Here is a 26330-nt window from a genome sequence, read left to right as displayed (position 1 = left end):
AGGCCTATCAGCACTGCATACCAGGACTCTTGTCAGCATACAGAGCACAATCGACTTCACAATGATCTGTTTGCAAAACCGTAAAACCTCTTACCTAGTGCCAACATCTGTTTTAGAAACTTAATAAAAAACTAGGAGAAAATATAAGTAAGGGAGACAGGAAAGAACAGGGAGTGGGCAGGAGACACCAAATTCATTCTCACCAAAGCCCTATTCTGGTTTTTCTTGTTTTCTTCTATTTTGGTTTAACTGCGTTAAATTACAAGGAAAGTTTGTAGTAATTTTACTCTGCCTAGTACCACACCTAAAAAGCCCTGGTGGTGCAGTGGGTCAGGTTGCTACCCATAATAAGGTCAGCAGTTTGAAACCAGCAACCGCTCTGTGGGATAAAGGTGAGGCTTTCGGCTTCCTTAAAGATTTACAACCCCAGAGGCAGGTCTACTCTGCCCACTCAATGACAATGAGTAGGTGAGTGAGCACCATGCTTAAGAAGCCCTGGCAGTTCTGTCAGGTAAACCTTGGACTGTAAACCCAGGTGAGCTCTTGAACCACCAGCCATCCTCCATGGGAGAAAGACAAGCCATCTATTCCCATCACAATGTAGTCTCAGAGACTATAGAGGGTTACTGTGAGTCTGAACCAATTAGATGACAGTGGGTTGTTTTAGTATTTGGCAGGCCAAGGTGGGTTAGTACCATACTTATATTTCACATACATTATTAATTCACAATATGCAGCTTCTCCATCAAATCTCAACCTACTAGATAGTCTTGCTACTCCCCACAACCATTTGCACTTACTCTAGCTAAAATCTAAGTCTCTTCCACCAGCCAGTAAAAGGGATTAATAGTTTCAAAATATTTTTTAATCGGTGTAAATGATGTACACATGACATGGAGCCCACCCTGACAGATGTATGCCGAGCCTATCTGAAGTTGGATTAAGGGCTCACTAGGCAGGGTGTGCCCATGAAATTATAACATTGTGAAGCCTGAATCCTGGAAACACATGCTGCTGATATTTGGTAATTTAATAGGATTAGCTCTGCTATGAAAGATTTCAAAAGCATATGCATGTCCCTCTGAAACTGCATATTGTGGGTTCATTTGGTTGGAAAAGAGGCGAATTGCTTTGCCATCTATAAGGAGGAAAAGTGTTTGTACTCTGGGAAATACACAGAAAATGAACTTCTCAGAAAGTATTTTCAGCCTGTTTCTCTAGATGTTATCTTATTCATGTTTTGAACTATAATGTTGAAAAATCTCTTTAATATCTTTAGTGTGGGCTTATTTTTTTTAATTGTCTAAATGGTGCATAATTCTGTGATCTATAGAATTCCCTTTGTTGTTAAATATATCCTCCCATGAAAATATATTCATATTTTCATTTATTTATACATTTATTGAAATGATCACATTCCTAGTTGGGTTTTTCTTTTTACCATGTTTGCTCCTTTTTCCCCTTAGTTTTTCTGATTTTATTATTTTCTTCCTTACATATCTTGGTTTGAATGCTTAAGTCATTTTTATTCGTGCTTCTCATTTTCCATTAGAAGTATTTTTAATAAAGACTAATCTTTTTCTGAAACTTGCTGTGGCTGTCGTTTGTTGCTATGTAGTGTTCTCGTTGTTCCTCCTTCCTGAGTGTCTTCAGTTTTGATGAGCACTGACATCAAAGGGCTATTGGGGGGGCGGGGGGCGTGTCTTAAATTTCCAGGTGTTTAGCAGTCCTTGGTTTTATTGTTGGAGTGGCTTTGTGGGCATTTTATTGCCACAACCTTTATTGCACAGTGGTCAAAATCTCTGATCTATTGCACCGTCAAGAATACAAATGTTCACAGGCAGTTTAAAATGTGTCTTCATGTGTTCTGTCTACTTCACACAAAAAATGTCTCTGTGCATCTGTGTGTGTGTGCTCTTCTGTTTCCGGTAAATGATGGATTACAGTGATCGTTTTTCACATGTTGAACTTCCCTGCATACCTGCATGAATCCCATTTGATTCTAATGCATTATTATTTTTATATTAGTTAGGAATTTATTGAAAATTTTTGCATTTTTGGTAATGTCTTTGCCTGATGTAGATATCAGAGTTATGCTTGACTCATAAAATGAATTTGGAAGTCCCCTCTCCTTTTATGTATTCTGGTATAATTTGTGTAGAATTTATATCAACAGTTCTATGAATACTTTATAGAATATCTTGGTGAAGCTGTCTGGAATATTTTTCCTTAGGAGTTTTTAAATGTTCTGATCTATTTCTTTTTCTGTTATACGTCTGTTGGGTTTTTTTTTACATCAGTCTGTTAATTTTGGTAGGTTGTGTTTCTGTAAATTTTTCCCTTTTTTGTGTTTTCAAAATGCTGAGTCCCTCAGTAGTGCGGTTTTGTTTTTGTTTGTTTTGTTTCTAATTTGCTGGTTCACTTGATGTGACTCTCTTCATCTCATTCATATTTGCTTCTTTTCCATCTTTCATTTTGATAACTTTGGCAGCAGTCTGTTAAAGAACCAAATTCTTATCTTGTTGATTTTTTTTCTATGTCCCTTCTTTTCAATGCACTTATATCTGCTCTAATTTTTTTTTTAATTTCTTCTGGTGGCTGGAGGTTTGTTTGCTGCTCTTGTTCTAACTGTTGAAGATGTCAGGTTATGATGTTAATTTTGGTTCTTTTTTTTTTAATGTGTGCGGTCATGCTATAAATTGCCCTTTGAGCATTGCTTTTGCTGTGTTCCAAATAAATTATATTTTTGTTCTTATTTCAAGGAATTTTAAATTTTCATTCTTTATTTCTTCAATGACCCAATAATTTTTCAGTGGAGTGTTTTTCAATTTCCATGTATTTGACTTTTCTCCCATCTTCATCCTATTGTTGATTTTGAATTTTACAGTATTGTAATCTTAGAAATTTGTTTGTCATATCTCAGCATTTTAAAAGTTATTAAAGCTTGCTTCTTGTAAACATAATGTTGAATTAAAAAAAGAAAAAATCAAGTTTCAGGGAAGTGTCTAAAGTGTAGAAATACTTACATGTAAATTATAAATGAGAGACCTTAGAGATATTTATGGAAAATCACATTATTTTTAATCCCACTTTCTCGCATATTCTTGAAGCCCCCTTATACATGTATGTGTGGTAAACTAAAAAGGAAAGCCAGAAAATTAATAAATGCACAATTCAGGATAGTAACTATCTCAGGGCACGAAGGGGTGAAGGAGGTACAGATTAGCAGGGAAGTATGTTTCTTAAGCTGGATATTGAGTACCCAAGTGTTCAATTAGTCATCATTAGCATTACTGTTTTTTATCAAATATTTAATAATTGAAATTATGTGACAGCTTAAATGGGTTTATTTCAGTTCCTAGATATTTTCAGTTCTGAGAAATTTCCCAAAGATCTTGGTTAAAGGATTCCTTATTGTTATAATTACAGTTAAATATTAAAAATTACCAGATAGTTCTATCAAGATGTTTATAAAAACTGACACTTATTTTTGAGGATTGAAGGATTGCATGACAGTTTAGATAGATGGTTTTTGTAGGAGGAAATTATTCAAACTAGAAGTCAAATATCAAAAATTCTGATACTCTCTGTGAAAGCATCTTTTGTAAAATTAATGGTGCTCTGGGTTCGGAGCTCTGGTGGTGTAGTGGTTATCCATTAGGCTGCTCTCAGCAAGGTCAGCAGTTTGAAGCCACCAGCAAGTACGCAGGTGAAAAAGACAGGCTTTCTGCTCTGATAAAGGGTCACATCTTGGAAACCCACAGAGAAACCCTGTCCTGCCCTATCCGTTCACTCTGAGTAGGGATTGACTGAATGGCAGAGAATTTTTGTTTTGTGTTTTGATTAGTGAAGGGCAAAAGCCCAGCCTTAAATGCTCAGTTCCACATCTGACTCATGAGTTCCCTGTAGGACAGAGTGGAACTGCGCCTGTGGGTTTCCAAGACTGTAACTTTCCAGGAATAGAAAGCCTCGTCTTTCTCCCAAAGAACATCTGGCAGTTTAATGCTAGTGGAAAGGTTCCCTGTTTCAGGGAATGTATATATTCTGATATTTAGTGTTCATTTTGAAGGTGTTAGAAATATGTATGAGCACTTGTGCCCTCTAGCATGACTGAGCTATCATTGCAATTGTATTCTAAGTTATATATTTTATTTTTCAAGTATATTGCAATAATGTGATTATTTTTATTTAAATTGCATAGTTAGGTAAACTGTATTACCTTTTAATTTTATTTCAGAATAATCAAATGATTTTTTGTTTTAAGGAGAATATTAAAAACATTTGTTATAAAAGTAGTTTGGGAACAGATAAACCTGATGAAAATGAATCCATGTTCATATGAAATATATGTACAAATATTTCTGAAGGGTTAAGATCAAGCCAGAAGTCTAAGGGAAATTAAATTATAGGAAGATTTAGGGAGCTCTATGTATTTCACCATTGTGTTTGCTTTTTCATTACATTATAATCCATAATTAATAATCTAATGCAGATGGATAGCCATGATTAAGGAGAGAATATTAATTTGCCTCTCTTGCTTATGAATAATATGATTCTACTTCCTTTTTGTTAAAACTATAGAAGGTTCATAGTTCAAAAGATTGAGGAATGTATTTTTCCATTCAAAATAATTTTTTTTTACTTTATCTGTAATTTGGAAGAGTGGCTAGAATATTGTGTTCTGTTGTTTATTGTTTGGTTTTTTATTACCTTTTAACAGGTGGTTTGAGAACAGAGTACTCTGTTGCCTTATTTGAGGGTTCCTCTTTATATGCAAAACGCTTTACTTTTCCTGGAAACTAATCTCCTTAAAAGCTAATACCCAAATCAAACAATGTACCCTTTTCAGTGCTGAACAAAAATGGGTCAGGAAGGGATTAAAAACTGGCACAACGCTAAAGTGAAGCAATGAAAGCTTGACTTCTTTGAGCTTCCCCCATGCTATGTCAGAATTTATAAATTACCAGTTAATTCAACATCCGCTTATCCTCCCCCTTCTTGCTTGCCTCCCTGTCTACCAGCCCCACTGTTCTCAGACAGGCACCATTGTTTCCATAGGAATTCTCATCGCACTTAGCCTTGAGTGTGGCAGTTGTGTTCTAGCTGGACTCGCTGCTTCCTCATTGCTTGCCTAGAAATATCCTTTAAAAAGACTCAAACAATGTCACAAAACCAAGCAAATTCAAAATAACATCCAAATATCGTTCTTAGATTATAAAGCTTTTGCTCCTTGGCTACTTTCTCTGCCAGTTTCCTGCTCACTCACTAGATTTGTTTTTCCCTTTCCCCAGACAATCCATAGAGTTCATTCCTTCGATTCACTCACATCTCAAATGCCACCTTGTCTGCGAAGCCCTTTTGGATCATCATCATAGCTAAACCAAATCTCCTCCTCCACACACAAGTCTCCTTTTTAATGGTCTCTTTGTCCCTGATAGCAAATGTTTGTGTGTGTCATCATCTGTCTACTCCCACAGAGTGACCTTTCTGTGGCAGCAAGGACTACTACACGGTGGCTCACACGTAGTAGCAAAATAAATATTTGTTGAATTGACTATTGGAATTTTTCCTGCTCTTCTGTTGTTGATGGAAAGAAAATGATTTTTTGTTATTGTGTTGGTTGTGATGGTTTTTCCACTTCGTACTTAATTTTATAACCATTCTCTCCTCTTGACACATTGTTTGCGATTCTTCAAAATGGACTGTAATAAAGAAAGTGTGTTTTTATTTGTTGGTTATGTAACTTAATGGATTGTTTACAACATTGTTGCATCCTTACTATGTTTTTCCACAGTGTTTAAATGTGACTCCTTAAAAGGCAAGCACAAGATCTCATATTAATCATCCATTTATGAATTGCAAAATATATCAGGACAATTCTTATTTATTGTTGTACCCTACATAATCCTTGAGGAAGTCAGCGGTTGCTTCTTGCCATTGAGCTGATTCCTAACAACCCCGATTCCCGATGTCTCCCCTGTGTACAGAGCAGAACTGCTCCTGAAGGCCTCCAGGGCTGTGACCTGCCAGAAGCAGATCACCAGGTCTTTCTTCCGAGGCACTGCTGGTGGATTCTAAGTAGACTTAACTGTTGCACCACCTGGGGATGCTGCTATTAACTAATGGAGAATATTCTGGGCTCTATTTATTGCTTGAAATATAGTAATCACATGTTTTTAAAAATAGAGTAAACTCAGTGCAGACATGTGACTAACCAGCAGTCATCTCTCTGGTATTTTTTGCTGTATGTTTTTTATTTCTTTGTGTATTGCATATGTGGGACTTCAATAATGGAGAGAATGGAGCACACAGCCTCACATCTAATTCTGGCAGTTCTTGGAAGTGTCCACGATGCACGTTCTTGTGTTAAAGCGCAAAGCATCCCTGTGCCTCTGCTCAGGCGGGCGTTCCTCACAGGAGCTCTCATGCCCACGTCTGTATCACTAACACCAGGTGATACATTGTAGCGATACCCCTGCCCATCAAACTGGGGGGAAGATTTAGGTGTTTATGTTGTACATTTCATTGGGTAAACAGAAATCTTAACTTTTGCATCATCCTCAAAGGTTCTTCTAGGCAATTGGCTGTTTCCGTGTACAATTAAACAGTGCATTACTCCTAACCATAGCTATTAAAACTCGCAATGTCAAGGGCAAGTGGGTGGTTTGGGTGCCTTTTATTCCTTGTTCTTGCTCATTTGGGGACTTGAGCTGCCAAGCTGTTTAGGTAATTTCTGGAAGTCCCTGGAAGTGGAACCCTGTTGTCCTGATGGAAGGGTTTGTAGGTTAAAATAATCTTGCCTGGGTCTTTGTTGCCTCACTGTATTTGTTGGAACTGAATTTTGAAAGATAAATAGACATTTTTACACAAAGAGACTGAATAAAGCAATCTTTCTTAAAGAGGTTTGTTAAAATGATTTCTGAAGAAGAGATAGAAAAGCATTCACCTGTCAAACTAAACCAGTTTCTATACTGTAAAAATTTCATATATCTTTTATTGTCCAATGAACATTGTGATTATATGAATTTTCCAAAGGTACTTGATGATAGGACTCTTTTTTTCTCCCTAACTATATCACTTAACACCTTAAGGAATTAGTGTTCTGTAAGCAATTGGGAATTTCTAGGTTAGTGGTATGCACAACAAAGGAATTACATGATTAAAATGTTGTAAAGGTGATTGAGCATGATGCGTTTGGAGAGTAACTGGTGGTTTTGTATCGCCAGAGGTTGCTGATAATATAGAAACCAAAAGCGTAGCAGGAAATAAGCTGGTCAGGAGAACAATAGCATGCGCACACTTGCCTTTCCGAAGAGAGAACATGACCAGGTGAGAACAGGGAAGAGGTCCCATTAGAGCTGTTGCTGTTGTAAAAGTGAGAAGTGCTGAGTCGGAATTCAGACTGTGGCTACCTCTTATTGGAGATAACTATGATAAACGGACTATGATTCAAGGAACACATGGAGGAGGCCCCACTAAGAAATAGATCTTGTGGTGGAAGATCAATGAATTCAGTTGTTAGGCAAGTGTGGTTTGAGGCCCCTAAAGGATATAAGCAAATATATGAAAGATACAATTGAAAAATCTGATCTCCAGGTATCAGGCATCTAAGACCCAACACGAAACCATGTCCAAGGTGAATGGCAGGGTGGGGCATGGACTGGAGACCCAATGCTCATCTGTAGACAGTTGGACATCCCTTCAACAGAGGGGTCACAGGGAAGAGATGAGCCAGTCAGGGTGCAGTATAGCACTGAGGAAACACACAACTTTCCTCTTTGGTGCTTACTTCCCCCCACTATCATGACCTCATTTCTACCTTGCAAATCGGGTTAGACCAGAACATGCACACTGCTACAGATAAGAGCCCTCAGCACAGGGAGCCCAGGGTAGATAATCCCTTCAGGGCCAACAGTGAGAGTAGAGATACCGGGAAGGTTAGGGGAGGGTGGGGGGAGAAAGGGGGAATCGATCACAAGGATCAACAGGGGGTGAATAATGGAAAAGTGGGTGAGGGCTGACGGAGGATGATATAAGATATAAAAGTAATAATCTATAACTTATCAAGGGTTTGTGAAGGAGAGTGGGGAGGGGAGTGGGGAAAGAAATGGGGAGTTGATATCAGGGGTTCAAATTGGAAGAGTGCTATGGAAATGATGATGGCGGCATGTGTTCAAATGTGCTTGACAGACTAGATGAAGTATGGAATGTGATAAGAGATGTAAAAGCTCCCAATATAAGTATTTTAGAAAAAAAGAAAGCTCTGATCTAGGCTTGATCCTGAGTTCCAGAGAAGTATTAGCTGAACCACAGATTCGGGTGTCACCAGAAAAGACAGGACATTTTAAACCATGAGAAAGCAGAGAGAAAGAGAATTTAGATCCACCTCTCCAGTAGTAAAATTTTCCAATGCAGAGTTGGATTTTCAGTTACTGTCTTCAAATTTTCTTCTGAGGTCTTCTGCCCTTCTTCTCTGAAAATTCTATTTAAGAATCCTTTGAATCTAGAAAGTGCCCTTCTACTGAGTAGATATCGAGGGCTCCTGATTTTGTTATTCGTGTGGTTGTTTTTGCATGTGTATGCAGGTGCCTGACCTCATACCCCAGTGTTTAATCAGCTCATTGACTTTTTTATTTAATAATTTGAACTTATATGTGATAATAGGAGAGTATTAATATTTGTTGAACATTGGTTGTGGTCAAAGGAGCACCTTTCCTGACTTTATGTCCACCACAACTTTACCTCTCAATAACTTGTTCTTGAGTCAAAACAATGTATAGACATATAGTTCAACTCCAGCATTCCTCTGGATGAAGTGCCCTTGACAAATAGACTTTAGCATGTCTGTGATGCTAATTTTGAGATTCAAATGAAATGTATTACCAAATTACAAAAGAATAATTTTTATCAATAATAATAATAAAATTTTTCTGGTGTCAGAAATACCGATTAAATACATTATCTGTTGCCTGTACGAGTCAGTGAAGGCAGCAGCTAAACCCAAAACAAACCCCGTTTTCTGTTTGATTGCTTAAGTTTATTCATCTGACAATGGGGTAACAATGCCAACCTCATTGAACTGTTACACAACAGGACTGAAATAACAAATAAAATATGGTTGGTACAAGTAATGTGCAAACAAGTAATTTGCAACTCAATGTCAAGAAAACCAAAATCCTCACAATTGGGCCAACGGAAAACAGCACGATAAACAGAGAAAACATTGCAGTGGCCAAGGATTTCACTTTGCTATGATCCACAATGAGTGCTCCTGGAAGCCAGAGGCAGGAAAGCAAATGGCATACTGCATTGGGATGCTGTACAAGACCTCTTGTAAGTGCTGAGGAGCAAGGGGTCACTTTGAGGACCAAAGTCTGCCTGGTGAAAGCTGCAGTGTTTTCAATTGCCTCATATGCATGTGAAAGATGGATAATGCACAAGAACCACTAAAGAGGAATTGCATTTGAAATGTGTTGGAGAAGAATATTAAAAGTACAAATCCGTCTAAGAAGTACAGCTAGAATGGTCCTTAGATGTAAGGATGAGGAAGCGTCATCTCACTTACCTTGGGCATGTTCTCAGGAGACCAGTCCTGTAACGTGGCATCTGCTTGGTATACAGAGGATCAGTGAAGAAAAGAAAGCCCCTCCATAAGGTGGATTGACTCAAGGGCCGAAACAGGCGGCTCAAACATATCAATTATGAGGATAGCATTTCATTCTGTGTACATAATCCCACAGCCTGCTAGACCTGGAGTAGTCCTATTCTGCGCATGAGTTGGAATTTACATAACGGCAACTAATAACAACAAGCAATGAACATAAATGTGTATCGTGATGATCATCTGCCTCAAATATTCCTATCTCCTTTCCACCTAAGAATTGCATTCACAGTACTTCTTGAAGGAATGTTTTTTCTCTGCCTGCTGTTGGCTTGCTTCTTACTATGTAGATGTCAGTGTAAATACCTACCCAGTGAGGCTTTTCCTAAGGACCTAATCTAGTCTACCCTATTCATCTCGACAGTTACAACCATATCACTAGTTTAATTCTCTCCACTGCTATTCACTACTGGTGTGAATGTTTATTATTGAACTTCCCCTCCCTACAATGTAATCATCTCTGTTCTTCGCCAGGGCATCTCAGAACCTTGATCACAACTTGCTATAAGAGAAAAGCATTAAAAAGATATGCTGAATTAATGAACTGTTCTGCAGAAGTTATAACCAAAGAGGAATAGAAAAACCAGGAGACTCAAGAGTCTAGGATACATTGTGTGTTCGTGTATTCCTCTTACTCTACCTAGCCCCTGAGCTGATGTATCTGTCAATAGACCCAAATCTTCGCCACGTTGCAACTTTGCTGTTTTCATTGTGACATCTGGTGTGCCTTAGGCTAAGCCCTGGTCACCCACATACCCTCGACATCCCCTATCTTGTTAGCCCCTTCCTTACATTTTCCCTTTTCCAAAGCACTGCAGTTGCTGGCTATCAGCCATCCAGTGAGGCCTGTCTGGACTTACCCAAGTAGGGCCTGGTGACTAATGTGGTCTCAGAATCTTTTCTTCCGGCCATCATCTGCTGCGCACATCACAACGGCCTTTAGAACTACAATGAATTGGACTACTGCAAAGGGGCAGTAAGCGTATGAAAGTAAATCAAGGCTTGTTTTGAACTTTTAAGGTCTCTGTGCACCAGAGACTATTGAGTAAACATCAAACTGCAGACTTTGCAGAGAGCACCCCATCATGTAACCCACTATGCTACCAGGGCTCCTTGATTTCGTGACAGGAGATGATATAACTTACAGTGAACACTGCCTCTGAATATTAAATCTTTGAAATAATTACCATTCTTTTGGTTCAGGTAATTGTATCTGGTGCCATTCCATGAATATGTAGGTTATTAATATGAGTTGAGGAGCTTTGGTGGCAAAGTATTGGGCTGATAACCACAAGATCTGTGGTTCAAACCCACCAGCCGCTCTCCGGGAGAAAGATGAGGCTTTCCATTTCCATAAAGATTTACAGCCTCAGAAACCCACAGTGACAGGTCTTTTCTGCCCTATAAGTTTGCAGCATTGCCTCGATGGCAGAGGATGCGATTTGATGATGATACTTAGAAGCCTAATGTAAAATATTGTTCTGATGTCCCACTGAAGCATAAAATATATATATCCAAAATTTAGTACCCTTAAATAACACTTATTGGTTTTATTCAAACTTCCATAATTGGAGTGGTGCTTGCAGGGTCAGCTAGGGATGAGGGAGCCCGGCACAGTGAGATAGCTGCATGCCAGGACGTAGAGGATGGAAGCGCCGGAACGTGCACCCTGTCACTTCTGCTTTGTGGCACTCACGTAGCCATGAAATTCAACTTCAAAGTGAGAAGCTGTAGATCCCATCTATCGAGGAATTTGGAGTTATATCTCAAAAGATACTACCTTCATTGTTTAAAAGAATCTAATAGAAATTTATGAAAAATAAGCAAGACAAGATAGCCCATAGGTCAAATCCTAGTAGAAGTTAACAAATTTTATGTACAATAGAAGTCATTGTTAAAGCATTCATTGACTCTAGGAAAGGTAGCTTTACCATGCTGGGCAACTGGAGTGCCCTCAAAAACAAAACAAAACCAAAAACCCCTAAACTCTCTGCCATTGAGTCAATGCAGACTCATTGCGACCCCGTAGGATGGTGTAGAACTGCCCTGTGAGTTTCTGAGACAAACTGCTTGCAGGAGTAGAGAGTCCTGTCTTTCTCCCAGAGGGCCCTATGTTTTGCCCACTCTACCAAAGTGGAACCCAAGGAGGGTTCCTTGAGTGGCCTCAAGGAGTTCAGGAAACTATTGAAGCATCTCTTTGTTGCTAGCTGAAGCTGTGAAAAGAGAGAGGGCGTAGGGGGAAGATACCTAAATCTTTTTCCAGAATTAGTTTTCTTCTTCTAAAAGCCTTTCAGTTTGGTCTTGTGGGCAACTTGGAAGATGTTTTTTTTTTTTAAATACCAAAATACCAGAGCAAAGTAATGTTTACTCTGTGTGGTGTAAATGTTTTTAAGCCAGATGAAAATGTATGTGCTTAATTAATTCTGGTGCTGGCATTCTGATGTCAGAATGTTTTCTGCATCTTAAGCAAAGAGGAGGAGGGGTAAGGAGGTTTTAAATGTTTCATTATTCACTGTGTCGAAGCCATTCTTTAAAACTAAACAAATTAGATTTAGTGAATAATGCAACCTTGTTCTCTTCAACTTTTGCTCCTCAACCTCACACCCTGCCTGTAACCTTTTTTAGTTATTGAGTTTTTAAAATGATGCTCTAAGCATTGGATCGAGAGTGGTGGAAAGTGCATGCTATTTTTAGTCAGCACCTGCAGAACTGTAACATGAAAGATCTTTCCAATCTACTTTTCTTTCTCTCCCTGGCTAATCCGATTTTGCAACAAATTGATTGCTCAGCCTCTTCCATGTCACTTCCCTATCAAATCAAAAAGGTTGTCATGGTTCTGAGGTGGGGAAATAGTCTCTTTCTAGAAAGGGTGACACCCAAAGGTCAATTCATTAAACAGAATGACTTATGAGACCTCCACATCGTGCCTTAGTGGTGCATTCCAAAATTCTCAAGTTCAAAACTTAAATTGGTCTCTTCACTGGTAAGCCAGCCCCTGGATATTTTATTTATCCAAAGTAAAATGCATCTAATAACTGATATTATATGATTTAACAACCCCCACCCACCCAGTTGTTATTTCTAAGGATATTACACAGTTCTTGGATAGAAAGCACCTTATTTCCTTGAGCTGTCTCTCACACACACAGAAGGCATCAGCACTGATTCTCAATCAAACCACAATTAATCAAAGTTATCTGCATAAGAAATAGCAGAACATAGAGGAAAGAAGACTGCATGCACCCTAACCTGGTTGGAGTCCCAGCTTAACCACTTCCCGGCTGTGCATCTTAACCCTTTTAGTGTTCAGAGTTAGTGTTCAGTGGAAAATAAGGGGGACTCCATCCACCTGACAACCAGAATTGCTTTAAGGACTAAATGATGCATCAAACATGTGAGTACTTGATACATTGCAAAGTGTCCTACGGACATCTTTCAGAAGCTTAGAGAAAGGGTATTTGGATTTTTGTAAGGTACAGTTTTAAGAATTGTATTACAAAATAAATATATTGTATAATGTGGCTAGAAAATTTCATTTCTAAACTCGAATCTGTTTTATACTAACTGAAACAAGGGCAGAAACCCAATGTTATGTGTCTTTGGCTTCTAATGTGCTAAGACAATTATATGTAAGCCAAGTTGGTTGGTTGGTTTCTTAAATGATGGTCTTCAGTATAGCTGGGGAGAAATTAGCTTATACTTACATCTTGATTTTCCACTGAGTTCTGCTACTTTTCAACTAAAAATTATCAAGTGCTCCAATAGCATATAATAAATCTCTCAAGGTAAAATGTCATCACATGGTTGATTTTGTAGACTGATCCTTGAGTTGTGTGAATTGAGAAGGAATGGGGCAGGGACATATTGGATGGGCAAGAACATTGTCAATCAGGCGTAGAGTATTAATGACCTTAGCCTCTATTTGACTTTAACCAGCCTATGTAATTGAAAGGAATACTCCAATAAGTTCTACACATACTTTAAAGCAAATTTGCCTTAATCTAAAATGTAAGCTTTATATTGCTTCTTTGTTTCCTATATTTTCTTGGGAGCTTCTTTAGGCTTTCTGTTCCCCTCTAACTTTTCAAGTTTTCACTGTATCTCTAAATGACTGCTTTATCTTCCCCTCACAAAAATGTGCAGAAACATTCCCATCCCTGCTTCCTACTGTTTTCATGGTTGACTTATTTTTCAACAGATACAGGAATGTCATTTGACATAACCTGATTTTATGCATCCTGAAACCCTCAGTGTTATCTAGTCCATTCTGATTCATAGCAATCCTGTGGGACAGAGTTGAACTGCTCCTGTGGGTTTCCTAGGTGGTAAATCGTACTGGAGCAGAAAGCTTCGTCTTTCTCCTAAGAAGTAGCTCGGGAGGTTCGAGGTCCTGGCTTTGTGGTTAACAACCCAGCACATCGCCACTGTGCCACCAGGGCTCCGTTTTCCTGCAAAGTGCCTGCAGAGACTCGGCAGACTGCTGTGAAGTGCAGCTTAGGTGATCATGAAAGAGGAAACTAATCCATGCACCTTCTATACTGCATCTAATATGTGCCTATGTTCTAGCACTCTTTTTAAAAATTCAGCTATGTTTATGGAGTTCCAGGGAAAATCATCTGTATCAATTTCAAGGAGACAGAGACAATGTCAGCGAATCTCTTCGGGGATTTAATATAATGAATTGTATTTAGGTGTTATTTAATAATAAGTTTGTTCACTGATTAACAATAATAGGCTTTATAGCATGAAAAATTAATTCTTTGGGGGTGTGACAAAGAGTTTGAAAAGTAATCTTTTCTCTCCTTTGTCTTGTTTTGTTGGGTTTTTTAATGACAAAAATAATGTGTTCTAATTCAGATGGGAATGACGAAAGATGGTATAGTTTTGAGGTTTTAAAGCAAGAAAGTAGATGGGAAGCAAAGGAAATAGACTGTGTAAAGGCACAGACTCATAACTCATGGTAAGTTCAAGGAACTCTCAGGTGTACAGAGAGGCTGGAGCGAAGGGTATGTTTCAGAGAGTAGCAGAAGTTGAAGTTGGCAAAGAAATCAGGGGCCAGATCAGGAAAGGTCTTGTTTTCTTGCCAAGAAATGAAGATTTGTATTCTTAAGACAGAAGGGAAAAGCAAAGGAGAGACATTGTAGTGTGTAGATTGGAAGACGTTTATTTACATGCTGTGATGAGCTTTGGCTCCAAGACAGAAACTGGTGGCCCTGCTGTGTAAGAGGGGTCTCCTGGGACCTAGGACCTAGGAAGGAGCTCAGGAAAGAGAACGTGAGCGTTCAATAAGGGGGTCCTAGAGATGTCTTGATGCAGTGTAGCAGGATTCAAAGTGATTTGATAAATTCAGTTGAATGCATTTCATTTTACTAATTAAATCACTTAGAGGTTGAATGTCTCAGTGGATTTCTGAATGGATAATCCTATCTAAACTGAGGATATACACTACACAGGATGAAAATCTGCAGACTAGCATTACAAAAGGATAATCCGTAGTGTGTAATAATGTAAATTTAAGTCTATCTAGTCAAAATAAAGCGTGTCCCTAAAGACCTCTACGCATTTTAAATATTAAAACAAGGCCGTGTTTTCTCTAGGGCACAGAGAGACAGAATAATTAGCATTTCCTTTTCCATCTTATCTTGCCTCCGCTTTTAGGTCCAACTTGTGTTCTCTCAAAGATCTCTGGTGGTGCAGTGTGCTACACTTTGGGCTACTAGCCTTCAACCTGGTGGTTCAAACTCACCAGCAACTGTGCCGGAGAAAAATGAGGCTTTGTGCTCCCGTAAAGATTTATAACATCAGAAACCCACAGGGAAAGTTCTCCTCTGTCCTCGAGGGTCGCTATGCGTCAGAATTGTCTGGATGGCAGTGAGTGTGTTCTATCGCTTCCCGCATTGTGTTTTCATTTTAAAGTTGCTAAGTTAGCTCACTGCAGAATTTTCCTAACTAAAGGATAGAGTTCCTACTCAGCAAGTTCCTGTTCCTCCTTAAAGACTCAGCTAAAATAGCCCAGGTCTCTGTGAAGCCTTCCTTAGATCTCAAACCGCTAAGCTTTTAACTTCCAACCATATAACTGTGTGCATAATACTTCACACATTTTTATCACAATTGTTGTGATCTATGTGTGCATGTGTGTGTGTGTGTGTGTGTGTGTGTGTGTGTGTAGACATAAAGTCTCTCAGATATCTTCATAGCTTCTTAATGACAGATTATGTCAGATCCATCTGAAGCAGATCTGTCCTGAGTACATAGACAAGTTCTGAGCAGGTTGCTATTGTTGTTTGGTGCCGTCACATTGGCTCTGAGTCTTGGTGACCTTACATTTAACAGAATGAAATGTTGCTCAGCCCTGCCCCATCTTCAGGATCATTAGTTTGTTGGGCCCAAGGGAGTACCTTAATGATTTCCAAGCTGTGGTAGGATGCAGAGAATTTAAAAACCGGTTCACAGCCCTAATGACCTTTTTAAGTATAAGAACAGATAACTGAGATAGGAACTGGAAACACAGGGAATCTAAGACAGATGATCCCTTCAGGACCAGTGGTGAGACTGGAAATACTGGGAGGGTAGAGGGAAGGTGGGGTAGAAAGGGGGAACCATTTACAAAGATCTACATATTACCTCCTCCCTGGGGATGGACAACAGAAAAGTGGGAGAAGGGAGGTGTCGGACAGTGTAAGATATGACAAATAATAATAATTTATAAATTATCAATGGTTCATGAGGGAGGGGTGTCAAGGAGGGAAGGGAAAAAATGAGGAGCTGATACCAAGGGCTCAAGTAGAAAGGAAATATTTCTGAGAATGATGATGGCAACAAATGTACAATTGACACAATGGATGTATGTATGGATTGTGATGAGTTATACGAGCCCCCAATAAATGATTTTTTTTAAAAGATAACTGAAAGGTAGTTTATTATTTTATACAATTAATACTTTAATAAGAATAATAAAAGAGGTATACAAAACTAGATTATGTTATCTAGTTATAAGAACTAGATATAAATTATATGAATTTATAAGTTCTTATAACATATCTTATAAGTTATAAGATATAAGAATATCTTATAAGATATAATTATAAATTTATAAATGGAGAAATAATAAATAATATCTGACAAAAACAAGAAAACTGTTATTTAAGATATTTCCTTATTTCTTCGTGATTGGAGTCCTCGCTTGGAATCCCCTTCACTTTCGTGCGCGCTTCATCAGCTGTGTGGCATGTCCTTAGCCATCTTTGCACTGTGGGGTCGGATCCTAATCCCTTAGAGGTAGGCCAGTTACACAGTAGTCATTGTGTTGATAGATACATTTAGGCAACTCCTCGTCTCTGAACATATTATGTTTGTCTTTGAAAATCTCCTTCCTGCTTCGACTGAACTTAAAGCGATTGCTCTGACAATATTTTCAGTTCTTTGAGAACTTTCCAGAGTTGCTTAACTCACGCATAATATCTCATAAGAATTTGAGGTGTAACACAAAGCTGAAACGAATGACAGCGTTTCACTCTCTGGTTGTTTGTCACATTTTCACTTTTCATTCTATGTTTATTACTAAAATAACAAACGCAAGGGAATAAAAATGTAGTTTTTCATCAAAAGTATAATGAGTTTTATGAACGGAATAAATAAATATTACAACCATAGTTCTGTGTGGATTTTTATACCTATGGATGGAATGAACTCTACTACAGGTGCTTAGAGCACGCTGTTGCGCAGATGCACGTGACGAAAGAGTCATCACACTGGGCTTAGAGAGAACGTTGATGACGAGCTGCGCAGATCAGCATTGAAAAAGGGTCAGACTGTGACTTCCGCATTGAAAAAGGGTCAGCGTGTGTGACTTCCGCATTGAAAAAGGGTCAGCGTGTGTGACTTCCACACGGGGCTTAGAGAGAACCCTAAGGACAAGTGCTATTTTAACAACGGGTTCACTGAGCTCATCAAAAATTAGGTGCGGGTTCTGCAGAACCAGTGCGCACCACAGTTTTCTTGGGTGTGGGGCTGACCTCACTGGCCCTTCCTCTCCACCACGTGTTGTTCTCTCTTCACCTTGCTTATCTGGCCTCTGTCGATTTGGCCTTATCTCCTTCCCCCTCATCTGCCAAAGAGCCTGTGAATGCCATTGTGTCTCTTCCACTGTCGTGCCACCTGCGCTGGAAGCGTGGTGCATCCGCATTTACCTCTGTTGAAGAAGTAGGCTTTTGCTCTCTCGGGTTTATAACTCACGGCACAAAAAAGGATTTTTTTTAAATGTGTAAACTATTAGTGGTAATCATTTTCCTTGTCAGCCTATCTAATTTTGCTTTTAAAAATTCACACAACTTGATCCATATTTTGCATTACAAAGAAATGCTTGAAAAACAACAATATCTTTTGTAAAGAAATCTAATAAGTATCCAAGCACCCGACGCATTTGCTTTTTCAAGTAAATTACAACTTGCGAAGTGATTTAATGCTTCAGGAAACAAAAAATTAAGCACAGTCTGATCTAAGGCATAAACTATTAGGCTGAGTGGTATCTTGGCTACACATGGGCACATTTTCCATAGATAATTCTTTGCCTTATTTGATTCTTTTGACCTACCAAGGAATAGCATTTCAACATGGCTCTCTTAGCTTAAAAATTTTCTCCTACACACACATATTTGGTAGGGGGTAATACAAACAACATTAAAGTTGTCTAAATTATCAGACTCTTCCTAACTATAATTAGAAAAAGAAAAATCCATATTATGGGAGATTTATATCACAGAGCATGTGAGATCATTTGTATTAATCCCATGCATTTCTTTTTCCATAATGATGCCTAAAAATTATCATTTTTAGTTGGGATTTTATGCTGTCCAGGCTATCTCAGGCACAAGGATACTGGGTAAAAATAGAAAGTTAGGTTTGATGTTAAAATTAGTACCATTTTTTTTACCTAGTTGAATGTACTTGAGATTTAGTTCATGTTTCCAAGAGTTTCATAATATTTATATATCTGGAATGGAGAGAGGGTCTGTTTTCATAGAGGTGGCTTTTCCATCAAGCATTTGAGAATCGTGCTGCCGTATTTTTAGCTTGATCTCTGTGGATATGATGTGCAGCTTAGCCATCTCTCTACTTAAGCCAGCCCTGAAAAGAACCTCTTGCCTTCAGCTTTCATCTCGGCATGGATTCTTTATCTGTAAGGGGGCACACTTAAAAGAAAAAGACCTTCATCAGTATTCGTTTTTGAACCATATACAGAAGTTAGGTGACCCTAAATTTCTTATAAGAATGTAGTACAGAATGTGGTATAAAACAATTCCATTTAATAAATTTTATTTTTCTAATACTTTGTTCATAACGAAAGTTATCCTTGTTATTTTAATGAACTTTAACAAAGTGCTTTGGCTGAGAACTGTAGGAAATCGCAGAGTAAGGCAGAATGTGCTCATTCCTTGCCTCTTGGTGGCTCCAGATGAATCCTCTAAGATTTACAGCAAAATGTGTAACTCCAACCATAGGTTCTCAAACTTATTTGACCTACTGTTCACCCCCACCACCTTTACAGGAAAAAAAAATTTACTTACTGTCCCTTGGAAATGAAGAACTTTTGTACTATAGTTCATAATCCAGGATAAAGTGTAGGTATGTGTTTTTGCATCTCCCCCCCCCCCCCACACACACACATTGTTATAAACATTCCTTAGGACTTTTGTGCCCTCTGACCCTTCTGTCCCTTTTACTCTACCATGTGCATCATCTTCTACTTCCAAATCAAACCTGCTAACAAATTTTGCTATAAAAAATGTAAGATTGTTAAAGGGATGGATAAATGAGTAGATGTGTGATAAGCCAAGTGTTAAGGGGGTCAATGGTAGAATCCACGCCAAAGTTTGGAGTCCCTTGGTAACTACAGACATTTAATGCACCCAGTTGTCAATCATCATCATCAAGCTAGGTGCTGCAGTCAACCATGATGTATCTCTTTAAAATACATGACTATCTACTTCTGAATGAACAGCCACGGAAAACCATCTGGAGTACAATTCTAATCTGACACAAATGAGATCGCCAGGAGTTGAAGTCAACTTGGGAGCAACTGGCAAGCTAGGTGTGCTTATACGTATTTAATTAACATTATTTCAACTTTGCTCTATGTTTGAAAATTGTCATATGTAATAATATGTTGGGGGAAACTGTTATTGCCACAAAGACTGGAGAATGGTCACACACTTTAGTAGGTATGCAAATTGATGTCATTTAGGATAGACCAATTTAAATATAAACATTTCACATTAATAGACTCTTGGCTTTCACAATTCTACATCTACTAATTTCTTCTTTTTTTAATCATTTGGTTGGTGGCCCTTTACTAATTTATTCTTTAAAAAACAAGCCGGCATGTACTCAGATATAAGCAAAAAGTATGTATTTTGCATAATTTGTAATTACAAACTAGAAATACCATCAAGCTCTTTTATTATTTGTCAATATGATAACATTGCTAAACACATCCTATTTATTTTACATGATAGATCTATATATGGTGTATTTTAAGTAACAATGGGTGAATAGAAAATATCATTCAAAATGTTAGTGGAAATATTGAATTAAAAAATCTTTGAAATTTTGGAAGTCCCTCCTCTTGTTGTTACTGTGTGCCATAGGAAAGGTTTCAACTCAGAGTGACGCTATTATGCAGCAAAATGGAATCTGCTCGGTCTTGCCTACCATCCTCATAATTTCTCTGATTAAGGCTGTTACTGCAGTCAGTGCATCTCATTGAGCGTCTTCCTCTTTTTCAATGACCCTGTACTTTACCAAGCATGATGTCTTATCTAGGGTCTGGTCCCTCCTGATAATCTGTCCAAAGTACATCTTGTCATCTCTCTTCTAAGAATTCTTCAGGCTGTATTTCCTACAAGACAGATTTGTCCATGCTACTGCTAGTCCTGGTCTGCACTGTGTTCTTTGTCAACACCATAGTGTAGTTCCTCATGTCTTCTTCTTTCATTGTCTAGTTTCATACATATCTGAAGCAACTGAAATCCAGTGACTTGGGTCAAGTGTACCTTATCTGTTAAAGCGACACCCGTGCTCTTCACCACTTTAATGAGGTCTTGTGCCGCGGATTTGTCCAATGTCGCATGTTATTTGATTTCTTGACTGCTGCTTCTATTAGCACTGTTGGCTTCAAGCAGAATGTAATACTTAACAACTTCAATCTTTTCTCCATTTATCCTGATGTTATCTATTGGCTCTATTGTGAGGGGGTGTGTGTGTGTGTGTCCTACATTAAGTTATAATCCATCCTGAAGGCTGTGATCTTCAACAGGAAGTGTTTCAAGTCCTTTCGGCTTTTAGCAATCAAGCTTGTTTTATCTGCATATTGTAGCTTTTTTTTAGTCTTCTTCTAATCCTGATGCCATCTTATTCTTTATTTAGCCCTGGTTCTTGTATAATTTATTCTGCCCACAGAATATGGTAAGTGTGGTAGAAACATGCATCCTTTTCTGGGTGTGCACTTGAAGCCATGCTGGGTTCCTTTGCTCTGTTCTACTGAATGTCTCCTGTTCTGTTTAGATGTTCTGCGTGAGCGAGCACAATGGACTGTTTTTGAATTCCCATTCTTCACAGTGTTGGTGATCATTTTTTAATGATCAAAACACTCTTTGCATATTTTAATAAAATACATGCTAATACACATCCCTCTGGTATTCGTTTTTTTCAATCAAAGTTCACCTGACATTAGCCATGATTTTACTCATGCTAGTCGTCTCTATTTTCCTTGAATATCTAGAAGTTCTCTGGTGATGTACTGCTGAAACCATACTTGAATTCTGAAGATAGTGTCTAAACTTTTAATCTACGAGTCCTGGTTCATTCTTCTACAAATGTATATCCAGCTTTGCCAGAGATTTTCTCTTCTCCATTTAGTGTGTCCAAATGATCCGTTGTCAAAGATCAGGTTTTGGTAGGTGGGTGAGTTTACTTGAGGGTTCTCAATTGTTTGAGTAGCTAAGGCAAATGGGTAAAAAGAACTAAACAAAAAAATGTTAAAGAGCAGCTTGAAAAGACAAAGCACACAATATAATGAGATACGGAAAGACCCAAAATGAATAAGTAACAAATAAGTAAGTAAATAAGTGAGTAAGTAAGGAGGGGGAGGAAGAACACTGTTGTTCAGCATATCCTAAACTGAAAGAACTAAAGAAAAAAATCCAAGCCTCTGGTTGCAATCTTGAAAGGTTCTATGGGCAAAATATTGAGTAATGCAGGTAGAATCAAAAGAAGATGGAAAGGATACACATGGAAACTGTACCTACCAAAAAGAACTAGGCTACATTCCATCATTACAGGACATAGGGTGTAAGAACCAGTCGTGCTGAAGGAATACATCTAATTGCACTGAAACAGTGGCCAAAAGGAAGAATTTGAGAATTGATGGAATACAGACTGAAATGCTTCAATACACTGATGAAGCTCTGGAAGCACTCAGTCCTCTGCCAAGGAATTTGGAATGCGACTACGTGGCCAACACCCTGGAAGAGAGCCATATTTGTACCTATTCCTAAGAAATAGGACCCAACAGAATGTTCAAATGGTAGAATATCATTCATATCACATGCAAGTCAAATTTTGCTGAAGATCATCTGACCATGGTTTCAGCAGTGCATTGACAGTTTGCTGCCGAGGTTCAGGTAGATTCAGAAGAGGACACGGACCAAGGGATATCATTGCTGATGGCAGATGGATCTTGGCTGAAAGCAGAGAATACTAGAAACATGTTTACTTGTTTTTTATTGGCAATGCCAAGGCATTCAACTGTGTGGATCATAACAAATTATGGATAACCTTGAGAAGATCGGGCATTCCAGAACACTTCACTGTGCTTCTGTGGAACTTGTACATAAATCATGAGGCAGTTGTTTGTACAGAACAAGGGAATATTGCATGATTTAAAATTAAGACAGGTGTCTATCAGGGTTGTATTCTATACTGATTTAATCTGAGCCAGTAATCAGAGAAGTCAAATTTTGCCGAATGTCACCCAACAGCGCATAAACAGGGGTTCAGGCTGGATTCAGAAGAGAACATGCAACTATGGGTGTCCTTGCTAATGTCAGAAGGACTGGCTGAAGACGAATGAGGGATCCGCATTGGAGGAAAGCTTATTAACAATCTTCGATATGCAGGTGGCACCGCCGTACTTACTGAAAGTGAGGACTTGGAACACTTACTGATGAAGGTCAAGGACTGTAGCCTTTCCTCCGGATTAAAATTTAATGTTAAAAAAAAACCCTTACAACTGGACTAATGGGTAACATTATGATAAATGGAGAAAAAATAGAAATTGTCAAGGGTTTCGTCTTGCTTGGATCCACAATCATTGCTCCTGTAAGCATTGATCATGAAGTCAACACATGTGTTGTATTGGGTAAATCTGCTGCACTAGACTCTTATCTCTGCTGTATTTTGTGATTGAAGGTAGCCCTCTTGAATTTTTGTTATATAATTTTCTGTTTTTCAATATATAAAACCAAGGATTAATGAGACAACACGTAGAATAAGGGTTCCTGAGGGTTCCGTGGGGGAGGAGAGGTAAAGGGGAGCTGATATAAAGGAGGTCAAGAAGGAAAAGAAAGTTTTGAAGATATTATTAGCAACTGAACAATACTGCTTGATGTGATTGAACTATGGAATGATATTCTATCTGTATTAGCTCCCAATAAGATGGTTTTGGAAAATTAAATGTAATTTTTTTTAATGTTGGAACGTAAGGATGTTACTTGGATGACTTAAAGGTGTGCCTGACAAAGTAGGTATTTTCAATTGTCTCATACTCATGTGCAAGTTGGACATTAAATAAAGAAAACAGAAAAAGAATGGATGTGCTCGAATGGTGGTGCTGGGGAAGAATATTGAAGGTACCCTGGACGGCCAAAAGAACAAGCAAATCTGTCTTGGAAGAAGTACAGCCAGAATACTCCTTAGGGGCAAGGACAGCGTGTTGCCTGTGTAGAAAGAAGGACATCAAGTCTAGTAACATAGCAGGACAGCGAAGAACAGGCCGGAGAGGAAGACCTTCCACAAGCTGAATTAACACAGTGGCTGCAATGACAGGCTCAAACATAGCAACAGTGAAAATGGCACAGGCCAGGCAAGTGTTTGGTTCTCTGGTGCATGGGGTCAATAAAAATCAGAACTTGATGGCACCTAACAAGAACAACAAGCTTTTATAAAGTGACCCGGGGCATAGCCTGAGGGGTAATGTGCTGGGCTTCTGTTCTCAAGGTCAGCAGTTCAAAACTAGCAGCCACTCCACAGGATAAAGGTGAGAGTTTATACTTGTGTGTAAAGAGTTAGCGTCTCAGAAACCCACAAGTGTTATTCTATTCTGTTTGAGCCAGTCAGTGAGCGTCACAATCCACTCAGCAACAATGAGAGCAGTGAGTTATGATTTTGTAGCGATGCCTTTTGACTTACATTTGTAGATTTTTTCACCCCCATTTTCTAGGGTTTTTTTCTACACTATAAATTTTTCTCAGGTTGTTTTATTTTTCATCTATGTAAATGGAGCAGGGCGGCTTTGGTGTTTTTAAATAATTTTTGATTGAAACAAAAGTATTATCTGGTTTTTCCTTTTATCTATATCACTGAAATCAGTTCTCTTATATTTTCTTCATCTGACTCTCGTTAAACGCACATTTGAAATATGTAAAAATAAGCAACTTCCTTCTGAAGATATTTTTGTGGATTTGACTAGTAGCTATTGAGAAGAAAGTTAAGATGTTTTCATGTTGTTGGGCCCAAGGCATTTCATACTTGGAAATGCCCTATCTTTAATCTCTAATTGCATTACATTTCTGTTACTGACTCATGAGGAAAGCAAGCTTCAAAGCAGAAAAGGGAAAATCCAATTTCTCCCTAAAGAAAATAGCAATTGATAAATATATTCCAAGGCCTCTATGTGTGCTAACCAGAAGAATTGGCTTGAAAGGATATGCCAGTTTCATTTTGTCCTATGCAGCGTAAGCAATTCGCCAAAATCGACTAGCCTTCATAATATAGCTTTTATTGGGCTTCAGAGGAGAATTACCACTGGGTGTCTGTCTTATGTATTCATGCAGCAAATATCCATTGAATGCTTACTTTGATTGTGAATGGATGTAATGTTTTGCTCATTGTTTCAAGTCCTTTGAAGACAGTTTTTCATAGATTGTCTTGCAGTGGCCACTAGGGGAAGAGTAAAAGTAAACTAAGCTGACTCAATGAGATCCTCTCTGGGTTTCCAAGACTGTAACTATTTATGGGAATAGAAAGCCCAGTCTTTCTTCTGGGAAGTGGCTGGTGGTTTCGAACTGCCCACAATGCTCATCATAGCCCAACACTGCCTGGGCTCCTCAGTTTATTCTAAGCCACTGAATAGTCCTAATTCCGTATAATGCCATAGTACCCCCCACTCTTTTTCTGACCGCCAAACTCCCGTGATGAACTTACCAGGATACAGGAAAGAGCATTAGCTCTGAATTTCGCTGGTGATTCTGGACTGGAAGCAAGGAGGACAGGTTGCTATGAGAAAGACAGGTAAATGAAGCAGAAGCATGGGCAAAGAATAAGGAGGGTAAACGTACTTAAGGGAGTTTTCATGTAAACTAAGACATGTAAATAAGAGAGCTTAGTTCTTTGTCCTCAATTCAGACCTGATGGATCAAAAAGTGCCCTCTTTATTAAAAACTTGTTTACAAAGATCTTTGCAGAAATGACTGTTTATGTTTAGTTTATGGAAAGGAGGAAACTACAAACAAATCTATAAGTCAATGGCTCTGCCTATAATTTTCTGTGGATTATGTCACACAAAGCCTTAATTGGGGTGTCAGACCATTCCCACCTCTCTTTTCTCTATGCCATAAACAATGAAATTCCCTTTGTTCTCACTATTATATCTTTGATGTATTACACCCCCCAGCAGCATATTACACAATAATATTTTCATTTTTCTTTTCAAGTTGCCCTTTGAAATGATCTGTGCACGTCAGTGAGTGTTAGTGTGAGAGGGCTGACAGAAATGCCTTTACTTGGGAACTAACTGCAAAGACAGAGCTGAAGAAACCCCTGAATTTTTAAAGCTGAAGGAACTGAATACATTAACCTGACATAAACGGAGAAAAATCTTAAGCCTTAAATTGCACAATTAAAGTTGATGGTACCTGGCTATCAAAAGATGTAGTGTCTGGAGTTTTAAAGGTTTGAAGACAAGCAAGCAGCCATCTAGCTGAGAAGCAGCAAAGTCCACATGGAGGAAGCACACCAGCCTGTGTAATCATGGTGTCAGTGGGCTCAGGTATCAGGCATCAAAGACCCAGAACAAAAAAAAACAACATTTCAATGTGAATGAGAGGGAGTGCAGAGTGGAGAGAGACCCAAAGCCCATCTGTAGATAATTGAATACCTTTACAGAAGGGTCACATAGAAGAGATGAGCCAGTCAGGGTGCAGTATAGCACCAAAGAAACATACAACTTTCCTCTAGTTCTTTAATGCTTCCTCTTGTTCCCCACCCCCACCCCCCCCCACACACACACTATCATGATCCCAGTTCTACCTTACAAATCCAGCTAGACCAGAGCATGTACATGGGTACAGATAAGAGCTTGAAGCAACGGGAATCCAGGACAGATAACCCCCTC

General features: G+C 38.6%; 1 protein-coding gene across 3 annotated transcripts in view; it reads left to right on the top strand.

Moving 5' to 3' along the window:
* The window catches only part of GSTCD (glutathione S-transferase C-terminal domain containing), a 143828-nt gene that overhangs the window by 93977 nt on the left and 23521 nt on the right, over positions 1-26330 (top strand). The window lies entirely within an intron of this gene.

This window comes from Tenrec ecaudatus, chromosome 3, assembly GCF_050624435.1.
Source record: "Tenrec ecaudatus isolate mTenEca1 chromosome 3, mTenEca1.hap1, whole genome shotgun sequence".
Classification (NCBI taxonomy): domain Eukaryota; kingdom Metazoa; phylum Chordata; class Mammalia; order Afrosoricida; family Tenrecidae; genus Tenrec; species Tenrec ecaudatus.
The sequence above is the reverse complement of the archived record's forward strand: the minus strand, read 5'-3'. Positions and strand labels throughout refer to the sequence as shown.